This window comes from Catharus ustulatus, chromosome 2, assembly GCF_009819885.2.
Source record: "Catharus ustulatus isolate bCatUst1 chromosome 2, bCatUst1.pri.v2, whole genome shotgun sequence".
In the NCBI taxonomy this organism is placed as follows: domain Eukaryota; kingdom Metazoa; phylum Chordata; class Aves; order Passeriformes; family Turdidae; genus Catharus; species Catharus ustulatus.
Genome location: NC_046222.1, coordinates 86,591,189 through 86,608,517, shown reverse-complemented (window position 1 = coordinate 86,608,517; position 17,329 = coordinate 86,591,189).

Below are 17,329 nucleotides of genomic sequence, written 5' to 3'. Positions count from 1 at the left end.
AGTTCTGTATATGCCATATGGTGACCATGTGATTAGTGTATCTGTGGGGCAAAAGGAGGAGGGGGGGTCTTGTCATGCCCTTATTTATTTTCTGTGCTCAACTATGCACTCACTTAAAACCCAGCCATATGCTAGAGCATCTGTTATAGGTGGGGTTTTTTGTAAATTTTCTTTTTTAAAATTGAGTCGATTTTGCCCTTTAGGAGCCTACGCTCTGAATAGTACTACAGGATGACATTTATTGCAGACCAAATTATTATTTTATTAGAAGTTACAGTGTCTAGTTTGAACAAACAGCAAAATTCCAGTTTGGAAATAAATTAATACCTTAAAATGTATAGTACTAAACCAGCCAAATCGTTCCTTTTTGCTTGCATCCACCAAAGAATATATGATTAATTTAAACTCTGTTTGTGTGCATATTCATACACAGAGATTTTCAAGTTGGTTTTTATTTTCTTCAGCATGTTAATATAAAAACATGCTTATTTGCCTTAACAGAAAGAGATGCCATGCAGCAGTCATAAAAGTGAATAGCAAATTCTGTGCTTTATTGGCCCAGTGCTCATATACGCATAATCATCATTTAGTTTACAGAATACTGCTCAAGGCAGTCTTGTGAAAGTAGTATGCCAGTATGCCGCTGGGAATGAAACCAAGAACACAACAGTTTTTGCGGCTTTCCATCATGCCTCAGAAAGAGAAGGTTAAGCTAAAATTGGCTCTGCAAGAATAATAGAAGTATACTAAAAATACTCTCATTTTTAGTCATACTTTCTGTTTAAAAAAAAAAGAGTTATTTCTGCAGTCTATGCTTGCTTAAAATATCCCATGAAGGAAGTTTCATTTATTGATATCACAGGACCAGCTTCCCCTTTCACTGCTCCAACTTTTTCCAGGAGAATTTCTATTCTTTTGCAAACTGAACTAAGTGCAAACTGGAATGCCAAGCTGAGAAGAGGAATGTAGAAATTAGTTTTTGAGAGTATATCAATCATTTTTAAACATGGTAATATCCTACTCCTGCTACTCTTCTCTACCCCACACAGCTTATATGGGAACACTTTATTTCCTTTTGCAATACTCAGTAAGGTAATACTGTCTTACTGAACTTTTCCCCTCTTCCAGAACTCCAGGATTATCCAGACCGACACATCCATGTCACTGTCACTCTGTTATCCTACTTTCCAGCATTAATTTCATGCACCAGATCCCATGACGAACCTGCCCTGTGCCACTTCTCAACATTTATGCTAGGTCAAGGTGGTAGAATTTAATCTTGCAAAGCGAGCTCAAAAGGGCCATACCAGCTGCCATGTCTTAGTAAATCAGATAACAGCAATAGATCTAAAGAGCGAATGAGACAGAAGTAAGCGAGATTATTGCATCTGTTTAAATCCTGTGTCCCTTACAACAACTTTGAAAGCACATATTTTTAAGTGACTGAACAATAATAATGTTGAAACAATAAAATCCAGCCTAGAATGTCATTTAATTTTTTAATTTTAATTGTGGTTTTGAAAAAGAATTGTTGTCAGAGACCTAAGAGCAGCTGGTAAGAAGTTCAGATGCAGGTCAGCATATAGCCTAACTGAGCTAAGATTTCTGCATCTTTAGCCTAAATTAAAAGAACATTAAAGATCAATGTACTGTGATTTGAAATGGCAGTTCTGAGCCTGGTACACAAACAATGTGTAGAAACGAGGACAGGGTGTTGTCTTAAAGTGCTGATGCATTCTGAAGGCACTGACAAAAGCTTGGGAAAATGGAAGCAAGAAAAGAGGTCCTTTTTTTAAATTTTTTTTTTTAACTTAAAGAAATAGAATAGAGATATTGTATGAGGACTGGAGAATGCCCCTATTCTGAACTGTTCACATGATTTATAAAAGTTTAATTATGTTCAAGGGGCATCCAGGCTAGTAAATACTAGACTTCATAAAAATCTAGATATGAATATTCATTCTTAAGAATTACAGACCCTGGATATGAATTATTCTTCTACAAACTGGTTCTTATACATGGCATCATGGATTGTATCATTGCCTTGGTAGCCTGAAGAGTATTCTGTAGTAGATATAGCCTGGAGGACATATTTAGTGCCCTAGCACCTATCACCTGTCAAGATCCATAAATAGGTCAACTTTGACGCCATTTCCAAAATGTTTAAGTGATACAGGCAAGAAGGGATAACATTATGTGAAGAGAGATTCTTATAAGCTGGTAGGACTGCATTTCTTAAAAGTATTTTAATCCTGCTCCAGAACTGACCTAGAAGGTTAAAATATTGAACAGAATCCCTAGTGTAAGATAGGAATTAATTAAAAATGGGAATAATGTATTATTATTTTCCATTGACTTTATTATCTGACAGAAAATTAGATCTCAAACTTTTTTTTAAATTGAAAAGCATCTGTTTCCTTCTGAAATAGAAATCTAAAAAGTATTTACACTGTATATGATACGGCTATGTTTCTTTTTATTTATAATTTGACTAGTTTTTTTTTTTTTTTCTCAGAGGATCAATCAGCAGGAGCATACCTTAGGCATCATGACTGTTTCCATACTGCACTGTGTCTTCTTATTTGAAGAGGGTGATGGCATTCCAAGGTTGGTTTCCTGTCTGTGTAACAAAGAATGCGAGCCTCTAAAATGTTTTCTAAAGACAAAAAATATATTTCCAATGTGAAATTTTTCAGTAAAAGCGAAAACAAAAAACTCCAAACAATCAAACAAACAAATAAACAAAAACAAACTCTCCAATCAACCAACCAAGCAACCAATTAACCTACAAACCCTCCTCAGAAAAACAAATAGTCTGTTGCAGGCAGCTCTGGTATGACTATGAAGCATTTGTGGCATTCCTAATAACTGAAAAAGTTCCTGTGATAGGCTATAAAACAGTAACAACTTGAACTAAACATTTTTCTGCTTGGAGAGAGATATTCAGAACCATTTCTCTGTCTCTCTTCTCTGTGACTCTCTCACACATCCAAGAAATGCCTGGTCTGTGAACAGTCTGTCAGATGAACAGAAAGGGTTGAAGCTGTGTAACAGTCAGATCCCAGTAGAAGACTTTTCTTGAAACAATTTTGATTTATTTCCATCAAGGTGTTTCTTTGGCACAGTGTTGACCCAATATCAACATTAGCTATAAAATCTACATTTAATACATTCACATTCATGAGTGCTGATACAGCTGTCAGACAGCATAGGGGAAAAGACAAACTCATTACTCTCAAAATTGAATGTAAAATGATGTGTTGAATCAACTAGGGTGAAAGAAAGATATGAGGACAAAAAACTTAATAGTCTAAACCACACTTCTAATGTTCAGAATAAGGGACAGAAGTGATAGACAGCTCTCGAGGTCAAAACAGGGGCAAAAGCTGGCTTCTGAAACACAAGTATAGCTCTTCATCTTGTCTGATTGGGGGTCAATCAGAGTTTGATGAAGAGTTTGGTGGAATGGGTACAGTGAGGCAACCTGTGGTTCAGTTAACTTCATTCTCACAGACACACGCTCATGACAGTGAGAAAGTGACTGACATAAAAAGTGGAGAGCAGTAGCATACTGTAGGGGAGAGTAGAAAGCACAGAACATCACATCAAAGCTAGATTTCAACCCTACTCTCAGGCAGAACTTCAGCTGGGAAAAGGTTCAGCTATGCAATTATTTTTTATTAGAGCAGGAACCAAATCTTCATAGCATTTTTTTGCATGATGTCATTAATTCCATCACAAAACTGACAACAAAACATCAACATCTTTTGTCATCATCCTGCAGAATTTTTTTTTTTTTTTAATTACCTCCAACATTGCATCACACCAGGGAAGGGTGTCAGTTAAAAGAACAGACCCCACTACCCAACAGCAAGATTCTCCTGACAGGAAACTGAACAAATTACTGCACTCAACCACCTCAGGAATCCAGACAACCCTGCTTTTCTCTGAGAAATGACAGGCTTCTACATAGAGTACTGTATGTTGCACAGTCTTCAGAGGCTCATTTAAACTTATAGACAGGAAAAAGCCTCTAACAGATATCAGGTATTAAGTTACAATCAGGGAAACTCTTTACAGTGAAAGCATTGACCATCATTTGGAACAGCAAGAGGACCAGTAGCAGGAATACCTTTAGAAATGGGGAATTTTCAGCTGTATGGGGAACTTTTCAGCTGTATTCACCAGCTTAAGGTGAACTGGAATGAAAAAAAACCTGGGGTAAGTATAATAAAATACAAAATTTATTTTTCTACATTTTTCATAATGCTGTTTCCATGTTTCCTGCCATTCCCAAAGTACTTTCAAAAGGTGGATCTTTTTTCTACATCCCTTCCCTCTTCTTTGATTGAGGTGGGGAGTGGTAGTGAAAAAACAGAAAGCATATTCATCTTCTATGGCACAAAGCCATAGATCAAGTATTTTTTGCTTAACATTACCTGTATTGAAGTGTGATTTTTTTTCTTTTAACATCATTTGTATTTCTTGAATTTCAGGCTCAAGATCATGCCAGGACTGACAGACATCACCTGGGTAAAAATGAAGTGATTCTTTCAGCACTGTAATTTCCCATGTATTCAGCTTTGTATTCAGACAGAGAAAAAAATTATTCACAAGTCAAGACACTTTTGTGAAGCTGCTGATTAGGCCATGGTTTAAAAATGGAGAGTAAGGAAAAATGCCCTCATTCTTCTTCATGGTTGTGGACTGAAGCATCGGCTGTGGAGGGCCTTGAGACTGGTTTCAGTGCAATCAAAGGGGCCACACCTGTCTGTGCCTCACTCTCCTGGAGCTAGCTTTTATCACAGTAGTTCCCCACTGCAAAAGAGAAAAAATAATTTGCGGTATTAGATCATGGCTCGCCTTGGCTGTGTGCCAGAAAGAGAAAAGCTTTCATTGGTGCTGCAGTCCCAGAGACGCTACGACTGAACAAGCCTCAGAGAACAATTCAGACATGTCTTTATGGAACTAACAGAGAACACAGCTTTCATAAAACACAGGCCATTTTAACTTCAGACACTGATAATTCAAAGGGAAAGCCTTTTAATTGTGTTATTTTATCAATGAGAGGACAAACAATGGTGATAGATGCTGAATTAACAAGCAATTTCCCTGCAGCTTTTTTTTTTTTTTTTTTTTTTTTTTTTTTTTTTTTTTTCTCCTGGGAAGAAAAAAAAACTGTAATTATTCTCAGCTTTATATAGGGAAACTTTCTTCCTACTTTTCACTGTCAGGTTCTTCCAATTGATTTTATCATAATTCAAATACATGGCAAAATGCTTCTGAGCACAAAAGCAGAGGGCTAAGCCTTACTCTCTTTCATTACACCAGAGAGCCACTAAATAGTGAAGGATTTTGATTTAGATTCCTGCATTAAAATTAAATCACACATCCTAAGGAAAAATGATCCGTAATAATGAAAGTCACACACATGGGGATTGAAAGTGCTATTGAATAATGAAGAAAACTATAGTAGCAATGAATGTAAGGGACCACTATACTTTAATGAAGAGATATTTCCGAAACAAATGTCTCCCTTCAGTGTTTTCTATTGATAGTCGGAATATTATAAAACAAATTATGTGAAATATGAATATCACAAAGTTCAAATGAATTACTTACTGCCTCTTGATTTGAGTTGCAACATTTTTATGTCTCTGCTTTAGGAAAGAGGTACAGGTAACCACAGGTGATTTTTTGTGCAACCTGCAGGTCAGTACAAATGCACTGTTTTCAGTGCCCAAGGCTGCAAATGTACTTACATTTTGTAAACTCCTACACAGTGACACTGGCCACTGGTTGATGAGATTATGTGCAGTTCCAATATTTACAGCTTTCTTTTGCCTTCAGGCCACTTTTTCTGATTTTATAGATTAAAATATTTTCCCAGTATCAAGTTGCTAATCTCCCTGTTTTAACTATGTCTGATCTTCCATTTCAGGCTCTACAATTTCAGTTTCATCAAGTACTTTTAAAGCGAACCTCGGTAGTAACTCATTTTTAGCACAAAGCTTTAGTCTTTCAGTGTGGGAGGAAGATTTCTTGGGAAAAAAAAAAAACCATGACACCTGGCAGCAGCAAAAGTTCTTATTTGGCCCAAAGAGTGAATAAATGAAGACTACACAGAGCAGATTCATGTCTGATTTGAGCACAATGTTCTTAACTCCCATTATTTTGTGACATTTCAGTATTACTAACAAAATGATAAACATGGTAACATTGATCCTATTGTTCTATTATTTCTTTTGAAAGAAGCCTCATGTCTCTGTGCAGCCTCAAAACCCAGAAAAAATAATTTCCTATCACTTTGTCAAATTAGAAAAATTCACATGGAAAGGAAAATTAGTAGGAGCAAAACAAATCATGACTCAAGATTTTTTCTGAGAAGTACAGTTAGTACAATCACTATGAGATAAAATCACTAGAGATATTGTTTTGCATCTGCTACCAGTCTTTTGTGAGAAAGATAAGAATGCTGGTGTGGGGAGAAGTGTGGGGATAGGAGTTTACAAATGAAAAGCACAGAGGAAGAAACTATATATATATTGTTTAGGTCTATGCAGAAATATTCCAAAATTCTTATTTCTTGATTTCATTTCATCATTGTATACAACAGGGGGAAAAAAATCACTTTTAAAATGGAAAGTTATATCTAAGAAATAGACCAAGTATTAATCTACAGGAGTTAATCTAACAGGAGAGGTATTAATCTAACAAGATTAATGCACTGTACAGTATTAATATAACAGGAGATGGAACTTGCTAACCTGGTGGTTTGCAAATTCAACTGAGATATGGGAATTCTGCCTCCAAAATTATCTGTATACATGGGGGAAGATGATTTTTAAAAAATATTACTGCTATTTTTATAATTTTTGTTGTTGTTTTTTGTTTTGTTATTATTTTAATAAATTCAATTAAGTGATTAATTTTAAATGCATAAATGAAACTTTTCACAGACTAAGATTAAGACCTCTGCTTCTACCCCATTAATGTAGCACCATGATAATTTTTGCATGCTGATCTCCCTGAAAATACTATGCATTCTTTGCTGGACAATTTTAAAACTATAAAAAGAAAACAGATACAGCCCTTCTAGAAAACAAGTAGCTTATAGTTTTTTCAGAACTAAAACCTCCTCTTCTGAAAGGGCAGAATTCCAGTTGAATGATGGAGACAAATTAATGCTGTTATCCCTGTTTTTGGTGAGTGCTCTATTATGATCTCAATTAAGGTCCATGGTTATAATACGGTTTCATATAAAATATATATATACATTTAAGTTGTGCTCAAGAAATATCTGTGTGATTGAGCCCTGGGGAATTTATCTACTCCCCTTCTTATTGATAGCAATGAGACTTAGGTAAGAGCTGTGCACTTACTCAGATTCATACTCAGAGGTGTAGTAAGTTGAGATAGCTGCTCTATGAAAAAATTTTGAGTCTCAGCTTCACCTGGCATGGAGCAATTTTTTTTGTTGTTGTTTTTGATTTTTATTTTGTGGTCTGTGGTGCTATCTTGTTTTGTGAAGGAAATCACAGGATCCTAACTTGAAGAGATGTTTTCATAATATTTCTTGCTATTTCTTCAAACCTCAGGCTATCTAATAGTTAAGGAACTTTCTGTTTTGGACTCACCATTCCATAATTATCTACTATGGCGACTGTTGTTCAATTGCCTTGCCACTAATCACAATACCTAAAAGAGGTTTTTGGGCAGGTATGTTGCTGCTCTTCCCCACAAAGATAACACAAGCTGAAATTGAAGAGAAAGGAAATAACGTGACAGAAACATAAGCGAGAAAAAATGTGCAACTGGTTCTTACAAGCCCTGAATATTTATTTTAGGGTACTGAATGAATTTACCCATGTCAGTATCAGGGAGCACACCTTGTTACCTCTGTTATGTCACTCCCCAGAAATGTTAACTTTCCAAACGTACAAGAATTTAGATGCAGACCTTACTTATTTCAGCAGAACAGATGGGTACATTTTTTATCCAATAAACACACTAAGAACTCCTTTCACACCTCTAACAGTCACAGCTTTGCACACCCATGTGCTGTACATCTGTGGACTATTGGCAGTGAACTTGGCTGCACAGTAGGAGTATCTCAGGTTTAAAAATTTTCCTGTATCAATTCCTTCCTTGTGACTCCTTTAAATGTCTGACTTCTCCTTTTGTGCATCTGTTCACAGCTTTGACCACAAAAAAGAGACTTGCAACCTTCGCAAAAAATTTGAGTCTGGCAGCCTCCATGTGAGAGTGTAAGAGTGTTTATAAAAGGGAAAGGGAACAAAGTGCCTTTTTTCCTCTTTTTTATGCCCTTTTATTTATTTTTTTAACAGATCAATTTTTCTCCTGCAAAGAGTAGATACAAAACTGTAAGTTCTTTTTTAATTTTGAGGTAAAGGAAATACAGAGATGGGAGAGGGATATATAAAACAAGGAAAGAGTAGGGTTACTATCTTCCAGTAGTGCTAGTTAGCCCAAATATGATGGTGTACAAATGTAGCTGGATTTCTTCCTGCTTTTGAGTTGTCTCATTTAGCTGTGATCTCAGTATTTTAGTATGGTACTGCACTGAGAGATGCCCACAAAACTTCTAAGGGCCCTCAGTCTGTGTGTGGGACATAATTATGGCCTGTCCTTTTGATATGGTTCAACTTTACTCACTTCTAGGTAGAGACAAACTTTCTGTTTTCTTCTCCTTCAGCAACAAGTCACAAATGTTTGTTCCCATATTGGGATATCAGTATACCAATAACTTTTCCTTTCTATTTCTCCATTTTCACTTTTCCATCCTTGCATCCTTACATCTTATTCCATCCAACTTCTTTTCCTGATGTGTTTTGGGTTTTTTTAACTAGTTATTTTCTTTCCTTTGACAATGGGAGGCATTTTTACAATTTTAATCTCCTTCAGGTCTACTAAATATTGACTTTTCAAAAAAATTAATACTGGCAGACCAGGTAAGTGCAATTTCCATGCTGGTGATGCAATATCCAATAACAGAAGTGTTCACTTTCCTGCCTAGTAAAACAGTATGTACATCTAATTTTAAGTCCTTCTGTATATTGACGCCTGAATTTTAATACAAGCATGTCAATTACTTCATACCGTGGACAAATTTCTATAGGCTGTTACTGACTGTTGCAAGAGACAAGTTGTAGTTAGTAACAGTGTTGTGATAGTGAGTTTTGCTCTTTAATAGATACTATAACACTTTTTATACAGCCAAGGACATAATTAAAAGTTCTACCTGGCCTTTTTTCAAACCTCATAGTGTATCAATTCTTAGAAATGTATGTTGATATTTGATGTTTTTACCAGACAAGTTTGAAAGATTAGAATAACTACAATTTCAAGTTTGTTTCACCAAATATTTAGTAAACTGATACCTGTTCGTTAAAAGGGACAGACATGAATACAATAGCTTATTTTTTTTTCTTTTATGTCCTGCTTATGACTTTATCTCAGACAGACATATTTCAATATAGACAAGATAGACAGATAAAGATTGAGAGCAACAGAAGAACTGTAGTTAAACTCAGGTGCTTTACATCATGCAAAATGTTTGAAGAATCTTTCACAGTATTCCAGTATGTACAGCCAGTTATGACACTGTCCCCACAAACTTTCAAACTTATAGACTAAATTAGAGAGAAACAACTTCATTGTGTGCGTGAGTGGCTGTGCACTAGAACAGATTGCCCAGAGAGGTTTTAGAGAGTATCCCTCACTGTAGGTATTCAAGAGCCATCTGGATACAATCCTGTGCATTGTGCTCTGCGATGACTAGGCCGGAGCAGAGAGGCTGAACTGCATCACCTGCTGTGGTCCCTTCCAACCTCACCCATGCTGTGATCCTGTGATGGCTGTAAATAAGAAAAATTAGACAATAACTTTATAACCAAGTAGAATATTTTTTACATTTTTAATCAAAATATGTTATCAAATGTCAAATAGATATCCTTTGTGTGTCAAATGCATACATTTATATATTTTTGAAATATTATTCTCTTTTCCTGTGGAGGGTTGGTAGTTATCTTCAGCAGCAACAGTAAAACCTTTGGAGTACATAAAAGCTATACAAGGTACTATTACTTGCAAACATTAATCTTCCTTTGAACTTCCTTATGAGAATATAGATAAGCGGTAACTTTGTTTTTGCTTATCATCAAAATAGGAACAAGGAGAATATCATCACAGAGGGTATTCACAGAGTTTAATAAGATGTCTTTACCCAATTTTTTTCTCTGTGGTGGCTACTTCACATGATACAAGATCTGACTACTATATGAGTTTTATAAAATAGGTAAGAAAAGGTAAATAAAACAAATAAAGAGGAAAATATAATGTAGAATTTTCCGTTTGGGGTCTTATTTTTTATTAACCGGACATAATTATCTTTAAAATAATTTCAGATATATTTCATATATAACAGATTAAATTGACAAAGGAACTAGATTAGGGTTGGAGTCAGTAGTAGTCAAGTTAATAAAATTTCCTGTGGCAATCCACTCAATCATTAAGGATACATTGATGAAAATGCTTAGCTACAATGATATGTTACTTATAGACAAAGTAAATTAAATTAACTTCAGAGAGTATCGTACTGGACTTTGAAAAAGAGTCATTAAGTTGCTTCTGGTCTTTGAATTAGGAGAATGAATTAACCGAAGGATGAGAAGTTGCCGAATCTTACTATCAAAATTTTAAATCTGTCAAAGATAATAATCTTCTATTTAATTAAAAATAATAATTAGGAGTCATTAACCAAGGATTTACTGCATCAAGTAACTATTCAAAATGCTATTTAATGCGTGAGAATTTAATGATTTTTTTAAACTTTTACATATATTACTTACTGATTTAAAGAAGGGGACGAGAGAGGGGTAAGATACAAAAAATTAAGGAATTAATATATAGGAAACGTCTTCAGTGCCATGACTGAAGCACTCGGTCATTCCAACAAGATTAAAATTATTTTGCAATCCTCATTCATGCTGCGAATAGCATTCACTCAGGCAATTCTATTAATTCAGTGATACTTCTTCACTGTTAAGTACCAGAATAGATTGAGTTTCATGGCTTAAATGAAAAACTGAAGTGAATTGTCATTCATTTATTCATTTGAAATACAATCCAGTGCACTGTACATTCTGTAACTAAATGGAATTTGGGTTTTTCTTATCTGTTTTGGTTTTGTTTTGTGTTTGGTTTTTTTTTGTTTGTTTGTTTCTGTTTTTTTGTTTTTTTGAAGGGAGGAGTGTGGTAACTGTGTGGCTGAGATAATAAAAGAAATTTTTCAGGCAGTTCAACACACCCTTTTCTGGTCATTGCTTCCTTTTAAGCTCTCTGTTCCTCTATTCACCTAAAAAACAGACTCACACCCTAAGTTCAAATGTGCTAAGAGCTTTAATGTACTTTACTCAAGTAAAAGGAAATTATCTCTACTGCAGGGGCAAGCAATCTTGAAGCATCCATGGAAGCCCTGGGTCACAGAAAGATTTAAATACCTTCAGTGAGTTCAGTCTTTTAACCAGACCCTCTGGATGTTTTTTTATAACTAGAAAAGTAATTATGGGCATTTTATATCCTTAATTTTTTGTCAATAGTAGAATGAACAGCAATTTTTTGTATTATTTCAGTACAAATACGTGTGCGTAATTCTCTGATGCTTTTTGGTTTCCACCACCCAATTTACTAAATGCAAAATGTATGTGAATCAATATTTGCATGTGGGTTACTTAAATCTATTTACTACTGTGGCCCTAAGTATTGATAAGACACAATTCTTCCACTCCACAAGCTATGAGTCTGCTTGTATTCTCTCTTATGTGCATTCTTCATGTATGAGCACCTCTTACCTCTTCCTACATGTGGGCAAAAAAAGGAATGGACATCCAAAATCTGTACCAGCAACTGCAGATGGAAATGGCAGACTCAGAAAAACTGCATTGGAGATGCTGTCCAGAACAGTACAAGGGACAATGGCAGAAGGAATTCAAAGGGAATTAAATTCAAATACAATAAATATAAAATAAATGCTTCCAAATCATCAGATTTAATTACAGCGAATAATGTAAGATGGTGCTCATGTTCTGTGTACCGTCCTGCAAGTTTTATGTCTACTTCAGGACTTGGTCAGGGATTAAGTTCTTTCTTTTCTATATGCTGAAAACCCCTCATTTACTGAAGTCTTGTTAAAATCAATTATCATCAGTTAGGGGAGCAAAACCTCAAACAAAATTTTAGGGCTTTCATACATTAGTATGAAACAGTCTTATTATTTTATCATTTACTAAGGGATATATCTAATCAGAATGTTTATTTTCCAAAGAATGTAATAAATAGACCTAAAATGCTGTTGGAAATTGCAGTGGCAAATAATTGAGTCCTTTTGTTTTGATTGGGTGTGGCTAACAGACCAGTACTAATTTTATGTGATAGCATGTCCAATTCTTATAATTAATTTGTAACTGACCAAACAAGTCATATGACTGTTTAGCCCATAGCAGACTGAAATATATCTGATGCATTTATTTGGCAGAATGTCTCCAATTATTGTTTTCCTTATTACTCATTCAACGGTTCAAATTTATATGCTACCACACTCTCTATTTTCTAGTGAAGACTTACTTAAAAACAACTTCCTCCATTGCAGTGCTCAGGATCCGTAGGGTTTCCAGAAATCTTTTTCCACCTTTTCACTGAGAGGTAATGGACTCCACGAAAGTACGCCTCAAAGTGCATCTAGTTTTACTTCTGAATCACTAGAATTCTGTTCTCTTTCTCCGATGCATTTTTTCACTAGAAAGAAGTAGCAACCATTGAGAGGAACTATCAGTAATTGAACTACAAGTATCCCTTTTTGTTCTGGAGTGGGGGTGTGGTGGGGTATATTTATGTGTTTGTGTTACTTTAGGTATCACCTGTGCAGCTATAATCTAGGGAATTGTCTTGGCACCAGCTAGGAGAAAAGAGAAATACAAGTTGTCAGGATCTTAATGCATTCTTCTCCTGTCTCAGTTTCTTATTTTTGACTCTGACAAGGAAAACAAACTAACTGTTTCAATTTAACATAAACTTCACAAATAGGTCTACTTTTACCGTACTGTGCGTTACAAAGACATCTAAGACAATTAAGAGGGGCAGTTTCTAGAAAAACTTGTGTTTGCATTCTCAGTGACCTCTGCAGGGTGTGTTTTTTCTGTTTGTATAAGCCTGACTGCTTCTGAACATGAGCTGATACAAATCTGTTTTGCAATAATCTGACATTTGAAAGTCCAAATAAATTTATCTCTGTAAGTAACAAACCACAAGTTCTTTGGATTTTTATTTCCAAATGAAAGGGGGAAAAAAGAAAAGGAAGTTATTTACTTTGCCTCTACATATAAACTATATTTTAAGGTAAGATGAGGTTACATTTTCAAGAAATTTAGGAAAAACCATGTAATTTATTCACTTTGTACAAGCAAGTAGTACTATTAAGTTTTGTGTGATTTTTCTTTAAAGAGTGAATCAGAGCAATGGGAGAAAGAAGAAAAGGGTAAAGTATCTCAAATTATATTCATTATAGTAGAAATAGTGATGTCAAAGTCCTCTCTCACACACAAAAGACTAAAAAGAAATGCTTTTTAAAAATATATATATTACCTATGTGTCATATACATATTGTATTAGTTTACAACTGCTCTTCTGTGATATACATGCTAATCTTTTACCTGCCAGCAGCCATGTACCTACAACTTATTTGTTGTCTAATTTTGATTGCTTGTATTTTGCTCATGAGTTCACCTATCAAACTCCTGTATCTAATTCATTTTTAACAATAATGACTGTTGCATTTTTGCAATCCTACTTGCTCGTCCCTTCACCTAAAATTTTTGTTAGGGTGATTGTCCATCAGTACTAGTTATTTGAACAGGATGATTCACTTTGCAGCCATTGATTTGCACATCTAATTTTGCATGTGTTCAGAATACTCTATAAGAGTATTTTCCAATTTTCTCAGAACCAATTTTCTCAGGGAAAAAAAAACAAAACAACAAAAAAATACCAAAACCCCCCTACCAGACCTAGCAATATATCCTTTCTTTTTTCAGTAATTTCTTTTGGCATCTTTTGTAAATTGAACTACTTAGATCCTGAGATAATATGAGAAATAGAAAAAAATTATTTTAGCTTTGAAAGTCAGTCAGAACAGATAAAACGAGTACCATCAGATGGAAGCAGCCCTTCAGTAATGAAGTACTGAACTTGCACATTCAAAATTCTATGCCAAAATTTATATATCTTGTTTTGCAAATTAAATTAATCTTATTTCCATCCAAATATTTTTTTTTGTTCTAATATATCTTTCTTCTTTTATAAGCATTCAGTTTTTAAAATGGAATTTTAGAAAATGCTGAGGACAAATGAGTTACTGCAAAAAGCTTCCTATACCTTAAACATTTTAAACAATATTAAATAAAAAGTGGCTAAAATTTTGGGCTTTGTTTTGTTTTGTTTGTTTTGTTTAGTGTAGCTTTGTTTCGGCTTTGTTTTTCTGTGTGTTGTCTTTGGTTTGGTTTAAATCATTTACATTTCTCAGGTTTGTTGTTTTTCCAATGGACCAGCAACAGAATGGCATTGTCCATTTCAGCAAAGCCTCTGTCCACTTTAGCGTTGCTCTGAAATTATCAGATTATTAAAACAGTGTGGGTTGCTGTGCTGTTGTGTAGTTGTTTCACAGGCAGGAAAGGCGATGTGGATGGAAGCCCAGGCAGCTGAAGGTCTGCTCAGCTTTGTCTAGATCCTATGGGCTACACCTGGTAGGATGGCTGTAGAGCTGAGGGAGCTGTCAGGATATCCTGGTACAGAGAGCTGTGATCTCTCAGTGAGCTACGGATCTCACAGTGTGGTAACACTCATGGCTCTTCTGCCACTTCTGTTGAACAGCTCCAGCTCTTTCTCTGATGACCTGAAGATATTAGTACCCCCTTTGGTTTGCATATCCCTTGAGCAGCTGACATTCCTGAAAAAAAATAGAGGGCAGGATTTAGTTAAGGGTAGGAATACCAGGCAGGAGGTAAATGTCTAGTTTGTCAGGATGTGAAGCAAAAAATAAGATGGACAGAAATGTAACAATCCATAACCAAAAAGATTTAGTTAAGAAAAGTTAATTGATTCATTGATAAACTTACGTTATTTTAGAAATCACTTTTCCCAGTAAGTTACTCTATTTTTATTGCTGACTCTGGCAAACACTCTCCACTCTGGGGAGGAAAGACAAATATAGGGGAATCTTATTCAAATCACCATTTAGGTTACAAGCACCATCATGATTTGAGAGGTCAGAAGGAGTCTATAAAATGGATTGTCATGCGATTAATTTAGGAAGATGGGTAAAGGAATGAAGTGATGAAATAGTACTATAAGACTGAGACTGAGTTACAGAGCAATGGAGAGATGTGTCAGATTTCTCCCACAGAGAGTACAGTACAAGGCTGCCAAAAAGTGTGTGGAAGCCAGTGGCTTCCTACTGACTTCAAAGGTTTTGGATCTAATTCTGGGCTCCATTCAAAGTTACTTTGTTTTTGTCTCACATTCCTCCTTCTGAACAATAATTATTACATCAAATTTTCTCATTATCAAATATTTAGTCAATTATTTTTTCCATATTATTTATTATTAATTCATTTTTGCCAGTGTTTAGAAAACTCTTGCTCATTCATTTTCATAGAGATGTATACATATCAATCATTGTCACTTGAAAATTGAGTATTCTATTTCCTTTCTTATTTTTAGGCATGCTGCTGACATATTTCCTTCATGCACAGCTCTTCTACAGCCCAAGGTCAAATTCTGTTCTTGAACTAATTACAAACTAGTTCATATTTAGAACCAGTGTAAATAATACTGTCAGCAACACTTGATGACTTATTGTCATCATAAAATCATGATGACAAACAGCAGAAGGGTATTTTTTGCCTACAGATTCAAAGACAGTATTGGTATCAAAATCTGCTCTGTCTTTGTTTACTAGGATTGCTTTAGTTATTTTAATTATATTTTGTTGATATTTATTGCCATTCAAACCAAACAGACTTTAGTTTCTGTGGATACATTGACATTAGCAGTTCAGCCTATGCCAGGTGTTCATGCCAAAACTAAGTCTTCCACACATCCACACAGAGCAAGGAGCACAGTGGAATAGGAACCGTTCTATGAAGTTACATGGGCTGCTGAGGACTCAACACAGTACACAGTGACCTTGAAACACCTCTAATCTGTTCTGAAGTTCATATCTGTAAAGCACTTTTCAATTTAGTTTCACCTAAAAGGATACATTTTCTGCTTTCTAAGTTTATCACTGCAGTAAGAAGCAAAGAGCAATGAGGGAAAACAGCTGGGGAATATTTTTCAAAATTTATACCTGATCTGAAGGAAGACGTAGGTGTGATCTGTTGGGTTTTGATTCACATGGTGGTGCGATCTTAGGGTATATGACCTGGAGGCCTTGCAACAACCAGTCCTCTGGAAAGGGTAATTTGACACCTTGCTTAACATGCTCAAATCAATCACTAAAGGAAATTCCGACCATCTGCCCAGAAGTCCTCTGAAGTGAAAAAAAAAACCCCAACACATATAGGCAGGCTGTTTTCAAGTCCTAAGCACTACTGGTTTCTCTCTACAGATCAACAAGTAATTCCCTGTGCTACCTGCTAATAGAGGCATAGGCTACAGCACTGCAGTGAGCTATGTCCCTTATCATTTTAGCTGTGATCTCTCTCTTCTCATTTTATTTTTCGTCTTGGTTTTTATTTACATCGTTGACTCTTATCCAAATATTTTCCTGTTGACCACATCCTACATTCTTCTCCCTGGACTGGACAAAGATGGATTTGATGAGGGGACTGTTAGGTGGATAAGAAAGTTGTTGGATGGCCATATCCAGACGGACAGTGGCTCAGAGCCCCGATGGACATCACTGACTAGTGGTGTCCCTCAGGGACCTGTATGGGCACCAATATTATTTGCTACCGTCATTAATGATATAGATTAAGGGATTGAGCACGCCCTCAGCAAATTTGCAGATGACACCAAGCAGAGTGGTGCTGTTGACACATCTGAAGGACATGATGCCATCCAGAGGGACCTGGACAAGCTCAAGGAGTGGGCCCTTGGGAATCCTGTGAGATTTAACAAGATCAAGTACAAGGTGCTGTACTTGGGTTGGGGCTTTCCCCTGTAACAACACTGGGGATGAACAGATCAGAGTAGCCCTGCGAGAAGGACTTGGAGATGCTGGTGGATGAGAGGCTGGACATGACCCAGCCAT